The sequence below is a fragment of the Zea mays genome, chromosome 2 (genome assembly GCF_902167145.1).
Source record: "Zea mays cultivar B73 chromosome 2, Zm-B73-REFERENCE-NAM-5.0, whole genome shotgun sequence".
Taxonomy (NCBI): domain Eukaryota; kingdom Viridiplantae; phylum Streptophyta; class Magnoliopsida; order Poales; family Poaceae; genus Zea; species Zea mays.
This window is the reverse complement of record NC_050097.1, coordinates 9,942,535-9,953,989: the sequence shown is the minus strand read 5'-3', so window position 1 is coordinate 9,953,989 and position 11,455 is coordinate 9,942,535. Positions and strand designations below refer to the sequence as shown.

The window sequence follows — 11,455 nt, the reverse complement described above, 5'->3', positions numbered from 1 at the left end:
TTTGGTTAGGACGTGGAACTAAATGCCATACCTCATTTCTAGTGAAGTTGTTGAGCTCCTCTTGCATTGCCACCACCCAATCCGAATCTTGAAGTGCTTCCTCTACCTTGTGTGGTTCAATAGAGGAAACAAACGAGTAATGTTCACAAAAATGTGCAACCCGAGATCTAGTAGTTACCCCCTTATGAATATCGCCGAGGATGGTGTCGACGGGGTGATCTCGTTGAATTGCTTGGTGGACTCTTGGGTGTGGCGGTCTTGGTTTTTCCTCATCCTCCTTTTCTTGATCATTTGTATCTCCCTCTTGATCATTTCTATTATCTTGAGGTGGCTCGTCTTCTTGATTTTGCTCTTCATCATTTTGAGCCTCATCCTCATTTTGAGTTGGTGGAGATGCTTGCATGGAGGAGGATGGTTGATCTTGTGTACTTGGAGGCTCTTCGGATTCCTTAGGACACACATCCCCGATGGACATGTTCCTTAGCGCGATGCATGGAGCCTGTTCTTCACCTATCTCATCAAGATCAACTTGCTCTACTTGAGAGCCGTTAGTTTCATCAAACACAACGTCACAAGAGACTTCAACTAGTCCAGTGGACTTGTTAAAGACCCTATATGCCCTTGTGTTTGAGTCATAACCAAGTAAAAAGCCTTCTACAGTTTTAGGAGCAAATTTAGATTTTCTACCTCTTTTAATAAGAATGAAGCATTTGCTACCAAAAACTCTAAAATATGAAATGTTGGGCTTTTTACTGGTTAGGAGTTCATATGATGTCTTCTTGAGGATTCGGTGAAGATATAACCGGTTGATGGCGTAGCAGGCGGTGTTGACCGCTTCGGCCCAAAACCGGTCCGGTGTCTTGTACTCATCAAGCATGGTTCTTGCCATGTCCAATAGAGTTCGATTCTTTCTCTCCACTACACCATTTTGTTGTGGCGTGTAGGGAGAGGAGAACTCATGCTTGATGCCCTCCTCCTCAAGGAAGCCTTCAATTTGAGAGTTCTTGAACTCCGTCCCGTTGTCGCTTCTTATTTTCTTGATCCTTAAGCCGAACTCATTTTGAGCTCGTCTCAAGAATCCCTTTAAGGTCTCTTGGGTTTGAGATTTTTCCTGTAAAAAGAATACCCAAGTGAAGCGAGAATAATCATCCACAATAACAAGACAATACTTACTCCCGCCGATGCTTATGTAAGCAATCGGGCCGAATAGATCCATGTGAAGTAGCTCAAGCGGCCTGTCGGTCGTCATGATGTTCTTGTGTGGATGATAGACTCCAACTTGCTTCCCTGCTTGACATGCGCTACAAATCCTGTCTTTCTCAAAATGAACATTTGTTAATCCTAAAATGTGTTCTCCCTTTAGAAGCTTATGAAGATTCTTCATCCCAACATGGGCTAGTCGGCGGTGCCAGAGCCAACCCATGTTAGTCTTAGCAATTAAGCATGTGTCGAGCTCAGCTCTATTAAAATCTACTAAGTATAGCTGACCCTCTAACACACCCTTAAATGCTATTGAATCATCACTTCTTCTAAAGACAGTGACACCTACATCAGTGAATAGACAGTTGTAGCCCATTTGACATAATTGAGAAACAGAAAGCAAGTTGTAATCTACAAGAAAAACATTGGAAATAGAATGGTCAGGAGATATAGCAATTTTACCCAATCCTTTGACCAAACCTTGATTTCCATCCCCGAATGTGATAGCTCGTTGGGGATCTTGATTTTTCTCATATGAGGAGAACATCCTTTTCTCCCCGGTCATGTGGTTTGTGCACCCGCTGTCGAGTATCCAACTTGAGCCTCCGGATGCATAAACCTACAAAACAAATTTAGTTCTTGACTTTAGGTACCCAAACGGTTTTGGGTCCTTTGGCATTAGAAACAAGAACTTTGGGTACCCAAACACAAGTCTTGGAACCCTTGTGCTTGCCCCCAACAAACTTGGCAACAACCTTGCCGGATTTGTTAGTCAAAACATAAGAAGCATCAAAAGTCTTAAATGAAATGCTATGTTCATTTGATGCATTAGAAATTTTCTTTCTAGGCAACTTGGCGCGGGTTGGTTGCCTAGAGCTAGATGTCTCACCCTTATACATAAAAGCATGATTGGGGCCAGAGTGAGACTTCCTAGAATGAATTTTCCTAATTTTGCTCTCGGGATAACCGGCAGGATACAAAATGTAACCCTCGTTATCCTGAGGCATGGGAGCTTTGCCCTTAACAAAGTTAGACAAATTTTTAGGAGGGGCATTAAGTTTGACATTGTCTCCCCTTTGGAAGCCAATGCCATCCTTAATGCCAGGGCGTCTCCCATTATAAAGCATGCTACGAGCAAATTTAAATTTCTCATTCTCTAGGTTGTGCTCGGCAATTTTAGCATCAAGTTTAGCTATATGATCATTTTGTTGCTTAATTAAGATCATGTGATCATGAATAGCATTAACATCAATATCTCTACATCTAGCACAAATAGTGACATGCTCAACATTAGATGTAGAGGGTTTGCAAGATTTAAGTTCTACAACCTTAGCATGCAACATTTCATTCTTAGTTCTAAGGTCGGAAATGGTAGTATTGCAAACATCAAAATCTTTAGCCTTAGCAATTAAATTTTTATTCTCTAATCTAAGGCTAGCAAGAGATGCATTCAATTCATCAATTTTAGCAAGCAAGTCAATGTTATCATCTCTAAGATTGGGAATTGAAACATTACAAACATGTGAATCAACCTTAGCATTTAAAATAGCATTTTCATTTCTAAGGTTGTCAATCATCTCACGGCATGTGCTTAGCTCACTAGACAATTTTTCACATTTTTCTACTTCTAGAGCATAAGCCTTTTTAACCTTAACATGTTTCTTGTTTTCTTTAATTAGACAATCCTCTTGGGAGTCCAAAAGATCATCCTTTTCATGAATAGCATTAATCAATTCATTTAGTTTTTCTTTTTGCTCCATGTTAAGATTGGCAAAGAGAATGCGCAAGTTATCCTCCTCATTTTTATCATCCTCATCACTAGATGTTTCATATTTAGTGGAGGACCTTGATTTTACCTTCTTTTTGCCGTCCTTGGCCATGAGACACTTGTGGCCGACGTTGGGGAAGAGAAGGCCCTTGGTGACGGCGATGTTGGCGGCGTCCTCGTTGTCGGAGGAGTCGCTTGAGCTTTCGTCGGAGTCCCACTCCCGACAAACATGGGCATCGCCGCCCTTCTTCTTGTAGTATTTCTTCTTCTCCTTTCTTCTTCCCTTCTTGTCGTCGCCCCTGTCACTGTCACTAGACATAGGACATTTTGCAATGAAGTGACCGGGCTTACCACACTTGTAGCAAACCTTCTTGGAACGAGGTTTGTAGTCCTTCCCCTTCCGTTGCTTGAGGATTTGCCTAAAGCTTTTGATGATTAGGGCCATCTCCTCATTGTCGAGCTTGGAGGCGTCAATTGGTTGTCTACTTGGTGTAGACTCCTCCTTCTTCTCCTCCGTTGCCTTGAAGGCCACCGGTTGCGCCTCGGAGGTGGAAGGCTCGTCAAGCTCGTTGATCTTCTTGGAGCCCTTAATCATGCATTCAAAACTCACAAAATTCCCGATAACTTCCTCGGGGGTCATTAGTGGATATCTAGGATTCCCACGAATTAATTGTACTTGAGTGGGGTTAAGGAAAATAAGAGCTCTTAGAATAACCTTAACCACTTCGTGGTCATCCCATTTTGTGCTCCCGAGGTTGCGCACTTGGTTCACCAAGGTCTTGAGCCGGTTGTACATGTCTTGTGGCTCCTCCCCTTGGCGAAGACGGAAGCGACCGAGCTCCCCCTCGATCGTTTCCCGCTTGGTGATCTTGGTGAGTTCATCACCCTCGTGCGCCGTCTTGAGTAGGTCCCAAATCTCCTTGGCGTTCTTCAATCCTTGTACTTTGTTGTATTCCTCCTTGCTTAGGGAGGCAAGGAGGATGGTTGCGGCTTGGGAGTTGAAGTGCTCGATTTGGGCCACTTCGTCCGTGTCATAGTCCTCATCCCCTATTGATGGTACCTGTACACCATACTCAACAACATCCCATATTCTTTTGTGGAGAGAGGTTAGATGAAATCGCATCAAATTACTCCACATAGCATAATCTTCACCATTAAAAGTTGGTGGTTTGCCTAATGGGACGGAAAGTAAAGGTGTATGTTTAGGAATGCGAGGGTAGCGTAGGGGGATCTTACTATACTTCTTGCGCTCTTGGCGCTTAGAAGTGACGGAGGGCGCATCGGAGTCGGAGGTCGATGTTGATGAAGTGTCGGTCTCGTAGTAGACCACCTTCCTCATCCTCTTGTGCTTGTCGCCTTTCCGATGCGGCTTGTGGGAAGAAGATTTTTCCTTCTTCTCTTTGTGGTGAGAAGAAGATTTCTTCTCCTTCCCTTTGTTGGAGGAGCTCTTCTTCTTCTCCCTCCTTTTGGTGCGGGACTCTTCCGATGAAGTGCTCCCGTAGCTTGTAGTGGGCTTTTCGCCGGTCTCCATCTCCTTCTTGGCGTGATCTCCCGACATCACTTCGAGCGGTTAGGCTCTAATGAAGCACCGGGCTCTGATACCAATTGATAGTCGCCTAGAGGGGGGGTGAATAGGGCGAAACTGAAATTTACAAATATAAACACAACTACAAGCCGAGTTAGCGTTAGTAATAAAGAAATGAGTCCGCGAGAGAGGGTGGAAAACAAATCGCAACCAAATGGAGAGTGTGACACGCGGATTTGTTTTGCCGAGGTTCGGTTCTTGCAAACCTACTCCCCGTTGAGGAGGCCACAAAGGCCGGGTCTCTTTCAACCCTTCCCTCTCTCAAACGATCCACGGATCGAGTGAGCTTTCTTTTCTCAATCACTTGGAACACAAAGTTCCTACAAGGATCACCACAAGATTGGTGTCTCTTGTCTCAATTACAAGTGAGCTTGATCACAATGAAAGAATCAAGAAAGCACGATTAAAAAGCCAAGCAACAAGAGCGACAAATGACACACGGATCACTTTCTCTCAAGCCACTAATCACTAATGATCTCTTATCTCAATAGTGAAACTTGGAGAGATGGAGGCTTTGAATGTGTCTTGGAATGGGTTGCTAGCTCTTGTATTGAATGTTGAAGGTTGGAATGCTTGGATGAAGTGAATGGAGGTGGTTGGGGTTGTATTTATAGCCACCAACCACTTCCTAGCCGTTGGGCCATTCTGCCGAGCGCGGACGGTCCGCCCTCCTGGTGCGGACGGTCCGCCCCTGTAGATCAACGGCTGAAAATGCAACGGTCAGCAGTAACGGCTATATCAACGGCTATATTGCATTTAATGCGTCGTCAGATGTCAGACAGAGCCAGTCGCGGACGGTCCGTTCGTGCACCCCGGACGGTCCGCGAGGCCCCCTATAATTCATTTCTCCGAACCCGTTACCTTCGGGTTTTTCGGTTTCTTACCGACCGGACGGTCCGCGCCTAAGGCCGGACGGTCCGAGCGAGGGCTCGGACGGTCTTTGCTTTTCCTTCGGACAGTCCGTAATGGAAACTTGTATTTCTGCATTGGTTCTGTCCGAGAGTCATTCTAGTGTTGCGGACGGTCCGCCACAAGGGCCCGGACGGTCCGCGCTTGGCCTGTTTTTCCAAAAAGCTTCTCCTGTCCGGAATAATCTACGGTATTCCGGACAGTCGATTTAGCATAGTTATAGATGAACTTTTGGCACCTGTAAAACATATAATCTAGAGCAAACTAGTTAGTCCAATTGTTTGTGTTGGGCGATTCAACCACCAAAACTATTTAGGAACTAGGTGTAAGCCTAATTCCCTTTCAATTGCCTCATGCAATGTTTTTGGATCCCATACAAAAAAACCAGTAATCGAAGAGAGAGAAAAGGGACCAATCTGACTTCCATGTATCGCATCACGCTATCGCGCTGGTTGTGGTTGGGAGCTGGGACGGAACTGTAGAAAAAGAGATAGGGTTGGGACGTTGGGGTGTGAATCGACCAAAGGTGGACTTACTCGACCGGAGGTGGTGCCCGCTGAGGTTCGTCGCCATTGGCCCGTACCACCAGAGTGAGAAGCACCTTGCGAATTTGTATGAGATGAAAAGCGCCGCCACCTACTACGTCTGCCAGCGCGTCGTCGTCGCGCTGAAGAAGGTGAGGCAGGCGGTGCTCGCCATGTCTGGTGGTCCAGGTGCTCCTGCTCGTCGTCCCGTCGGATCACAGGAGCGATCTGCGAGGAAGATGGGGAAGGGAGATGAAGAAACGTCGGCGGCGGCTGTGTGCGCTAGAAATGTTAGGGTAAAGAAAAATGTGAATTTGGTGAATGTATTTTAATGGTCCACAACGGTGAAGTGAGGTATCGAATGGCATGGTTGGACCGAGACGTACAATTAGACCAGGGCTTCTTTTAATTATAGGAAGCCCAGGGCTCCTAATACCTAAACTATATATATATATATCCAGATTAAGTAAACACATGTGGCTGACTTGTTGAACGTGTTCGGTCGGATCCAAGTGATCTAGACATATAGAGAGAATACTATTCATCACCTATATGACAATCATTTGGCCCTAAAATGACTTAACCAAAAAAATGATTTAATAATTAATACAAATTTATTAAGTTATTTTAGGGTGGGCTGCTTATCAGCTAAGGCGACGAAAAGCCACTAGTAGAAAAGTGATCAAAGCTTGTCTCTCCGTTTAATTTTTACAGGCGGTTTCAGTTATCAAGTGTCAGTGTTATTTCTAGTGCGTGGTTTCTTAAGAAAAAGTATGTAAAAATTATATTTCTATAGGCGATTCTTTACGAAAACCACTAGGAGTTCATGTTTTCTACATACGATTTTCTTAAGAAACTGTCACTAAAAATCGATTTCTAGTGGCGGTTTTCTTAAGAAGCCGCCACTAGAAATCATTTTTTATCATTTTTTTGTTTTTTCAAATGACATAGTATAAAAACCACCAACACAAAAGTGGTAAATCGTTAAAAGTTATGAAACTTTTTAGCTGACAACTTTTTAATTTAAAATTATTTTGGCTCTAAAAAATTACATCTAAATTTGTCAAATTTAAAATGCAAGTTTTGCAAACAATCTTAGATGCGGAAAATATCAAAATAAAACTTGTAGAACTTCAAAAGTTATGAGACTTTGTAGTTTACGATATTTTTCGTTTGAATTTATTTATAGCTTCAAATAGTCAATTTAAATCTGAAGTTTTTTTGATATATGGACAAAAAATGCTATATAGATATGAAGTAAGTGACCTACGAAATGGTAGAAGGGCTATGTGTGAGCAAGGTTGTGGATTTTTTTTATTCCCACTGATAGCGTAGCGTGAAATTTTCGCAAGAAATGTCGTGATTGATGACTAGGTCCCTAAAAAATAAAAAATTACTATTTTAAACCCCTATTTTATGTTTTCTGGAAGATTTTGCGGTTTTATTAATCTCGGCCGACCTCCATCGGAAATATATGTCATACAATAATTTTAAAAAATCGATCCAGCATACAATAAATTAAAAAAGATTCGACCACGATGGGACTCGAACCCACAATCTCCCGCTCCGGAGGCGAGCGCCTTATCCATTAGGCCACGCGGTCATGATGCGTAGACTCTCTGATTAAATATACTTGACTGTAAAACATAATAAAATTGGGCTTTGGTAAGAGAAGTCTCATTAGCCCATAAGAGTACATTACAAGGCCCAGGATCTTCGTGCTGGTGCTGCCCTGCTTGTACGTACCAATACGCCGACGGTCGACCTCCGTTTTCCCGTCCTCTAGCTCTGGATTTGTGAATTGTGATAGAGGGAGGCCGGTGTGGTGGTCTGGAAACACCATTTCAGCTGTGGGCTCCATTTGTACTTGAGGCCTAGGACACTTGGGACACATGCTAGCTGTACGCGCTGTCAACCGTATATTATTACCGGAGAAGAAGGCTACAGTACGTACGTACATTTGTCGTTGCAGCACTCATTTCGTTTTGCCAATGCATGGCTAGAGGTCGCCAGTAGTACTGGTGGCGGCGGGGATGGCTTTTTCTTTCTTGAGACAGCAGTGCAGGGTGCAGCCACTGCAGTGGACAGCTGAACAAGGAGCCGAACAGCTTTGAATGGACTGCCGCCTGCCGGATCATATGTACACAGGATAGTAAGCGGCGTACGTGTTTTGTCACCTAACTCCTCCGATCCAGGCGAACACCGGTATTGAGCCGTGACCAAACTTTTCTTGTCGCCTCACCGATCGCAGCAAGGCACGCACCAAAATAAATTAAAACCCCAAATGCTTGCTCCATATAATTTGACTAGGTCCGTGCCCGTGCGTTGCCACGGGAGTAAAAAAATTAGTACAAAACATAGATACGGAACGACAAATATTATCATAATATGTAAAATTCGTTGGCAAAATATCACCGTAACACTAATATTATATTGACGCTATAAATATGTAATACTATTATAAATATGCTAGGGTACACAAATTTACTAAATGTTAGTGCATGACGATGTGTGTCTGAACATCTGGTAGTGATATGGGCGACAGTGAATTCCACAGCCTACACGTTGCGCCTATAGAGACTGCAAATACCAAACAACAACAATATATAAAATAAATTTCTCGATTCAAATTGCATTGCATCACATCACAATTCACATCATACAAAACACATACATCAATTATTGTAAGAATCTGTTAAACCAAATTTTATTTTGGAATGGATGGAGTATGACACAAAGGCTACAACATCTATGGAATATAGTTAAACAGGCTCTAAGCATCATATAGTTAGTATTAGCAAATACCAGGAAGAGGTAGTGCCTCTGCACTACTATGCTTGTGGAGAATAACCAAACGCTAATTCGCATCAGCTTGGTCGTGGTTGTTTCTCCTCCTCACCTGCGGCTCCAGCGTAGGATGCTGAAGGAAGATCTTGGTAGGATCATTAGGGTCAACATACTTTAACATATATCAACTGACATGAGTTCATACTGGATAAATTGATAGCCAAGACCCAAGAGAAAGTTTCTATGTTGGTTGGATCATTAGGGTCAACATACTTTAACATATATCAACTGACATGAGTTCATACTGGATAAATTGCTAGCCAAGACCCAAGAGAAAGTTTCTATGTTGGTTGTGAGCACTCACGCATGACGCATCCTATCACTGATAGGAGTCTACGCAGTTCGCAGAGGGTCCACACAGGTGCCTGTCGGAGTTTGTTACCCGACCGCACACCACGGGATTACCCTCGTTGTGCTTTTGGACAGGACGACGTTGTTGATCGTAACTCGATATTTCGTGCGGTGGCACGACAGGAGAAACACACAAGCTTGTACAGGTTTGGGCCGCGTGAGAGGCGTAACACCCTACGTCCTGCGGTGGTCTTAGTATTGGGATGAGATTAAAAGCTGTGAACTATGAGAACGGTGGGTTGAGGTAAGATGATAATGGTAGGGGTGCCTCTTAGCCTTATATATGCGACCAAGGGTAGCTATCCCCGCACAAATGACCAACGTAATCCATTCACATATCTCCCGGTTTGTAGCGAACTGTCCTCCTACATCTTGGGAAATTCCTACGCTCATCCGCCTGAGTTACCGCCAGAGGCTTAGCCTGTCGGGTGGGCGCAACTGTCATGCCCAACATACTTGTGCTCTCATGGCGCCTAACTCAGACGTGGGCCTTTGCTGGATCAAAATGGGCTTGCTTCGCCTGGTTACTCTCGGCTGGCCCACTGCAGGACGCTCCAGGGGGGATGCCTGCTAGGTGGCCCGAGACGTGTTTTCGTGTGTTTACATGCGCATGTGGACCCGGGGATATCCATCCCCCACAGTGCCATGCTAGCAGCAGACTGGGCTTCGAACCGGTTGTAGCGCCAATCAAGTTGAGGAACAGAGGAACAAAAGTACCATATCCTCCTTCCTTGAATAAGATCTTGAGCCATGTACTCACAAAAACCATAGATAAACAATTTTTTAAAAAACTAAAATATTGAAATAATAGCACACATTTTAAGAGATTCAGGAACCCTATGAAATGGGAAATTTTGGAGAAACCAAAACCAAAGGCACTTGAGAGGATTAAATCAATTGATGATTAAGAAGTCTCCTCACATATTGGTGCCCATGCCAAGCCTCCTTCCAGTCTCTTTACCAATAGCAAGCTGATCACCTGAAGTAAAAAAAGAAGTCCAACTTCAGCAATTGCACAAATACTGGACCTATAAATTGTATGATCATTTGTTAGTAACAGGCTATGTACCCGCAATCATCTTGACGTTAACACCAAGAACAAGAGCCTTGCTAATTGTCTTAGTGCTGCCTAGGTGGATCAAACAGGGGCAACAAACCAATGGATTGCCATGGTCCACCAGGGGACTCCTTGTTTTCTCAGATACTTCCTATGCTGAAAGAACAAAGTTTTTTTCATTCCAGAATAAGCAACGTGATTGCAAATTTCCTCACCTGTTCAGGAGCACCCTTGCTGACACGGTGTAGTTTCCATCGGTATCAATATATGTGAGAGTAGTCCTCTTATCAACAGGGTTGAAGGGCAAGAAGTGGATTTCTCTAATACCAGTCCTAGCCTCCAAGCATGCCAACCATGGTAGTATCGAAGGTGTCCTGGTTCTCAGTCCTTGACGCCCTTACAGCCAAGAGCAACACGTGACGATGATTTCAACGATGATGCCGACCACAATCGAGCAAATGCAGAAGTTACCGATTGCTGTCAGGACTTGGTGGAAGTGTCCAACAACTTCGGAGCCTTGAGGAGGTTGCCGAGCTGACCATCTTTCCTGGCACCCATGGATGCAGCAGGGGTGGCGTCATCGCTGGTGGCGATGGGGGAGCGCAGATCAAATGATTGATTCCACATAATCTTGGGAGGTTTCTATATATACATAGAAAAATCAATTTAACCTCAAACACAAACATAGAATTTAATGCAAGTCTAGTTTTTGGTAATGAGAAAATGAACTCACAGGTACTTAAGTTTAGGCATAGTGGAAACAGATGGCACAGATCTAGAGATTTTTTTTGCAGATTACCTGAAAAACATAACATAGTTCGACTTCCCTTCGAACAACGCCTTGTCTACCTTCAAAGAGTGTGCCTCACCTACCATTCAATGGTTCACCATCTTTAAATACATAGAACCTCCATCTAATCCCTAACTTTAAAGCCGCTAGAGAATCTGAATATAATAGCTTTACACCTGAAGTAGGAACAAATTGTCATCTCCAAGGATAATGCAATGTGCCCACAACACAACAGACAAACACTATTTGCTGCCTATAATTAATGGTTTTACCATTTCAACGAATGGATTCGAACGATGTATTTTTCTACAAAACAAGCAAATAGAAGGTTTATTAGAAAATGGCAATTATTTATTAGCAAGGGAAACATAGATTTGTGAATGGAGAAGTTTAAGTATTTTTCTGGTAGATAAATTGCTATAAT

At 43.6% G+C, this 11,455-nt stretch overlaps 1 non-coding gene and 1 pseudogene across 1 annotated transcript; both read right to left on the bottom strand.

Annotated features, from left to right (window-relative positions):
* Positions 1-7,516: 7,516 nt before the first annotated feature.
* On the bottom strand, positions 7,517-7,589 carry TRNAR-CCG (transfer RNA arginine (anticodon CCG)). The gene has a single exon. It is a non-coding gene; the product is annotated as a tRNA-Arg (tRNA).
* Positions 7,590-8,843: 1,254 nt separating this feature from the next.
* On the bottom strand, positions 8,844-10,654 carry LOC109944107 (plasma membrane ATPase 2-like; annotated as a pseudogene).
* Between the last annotated feature and the right edge of the window lie 801 nt (positions 10,655-11,455).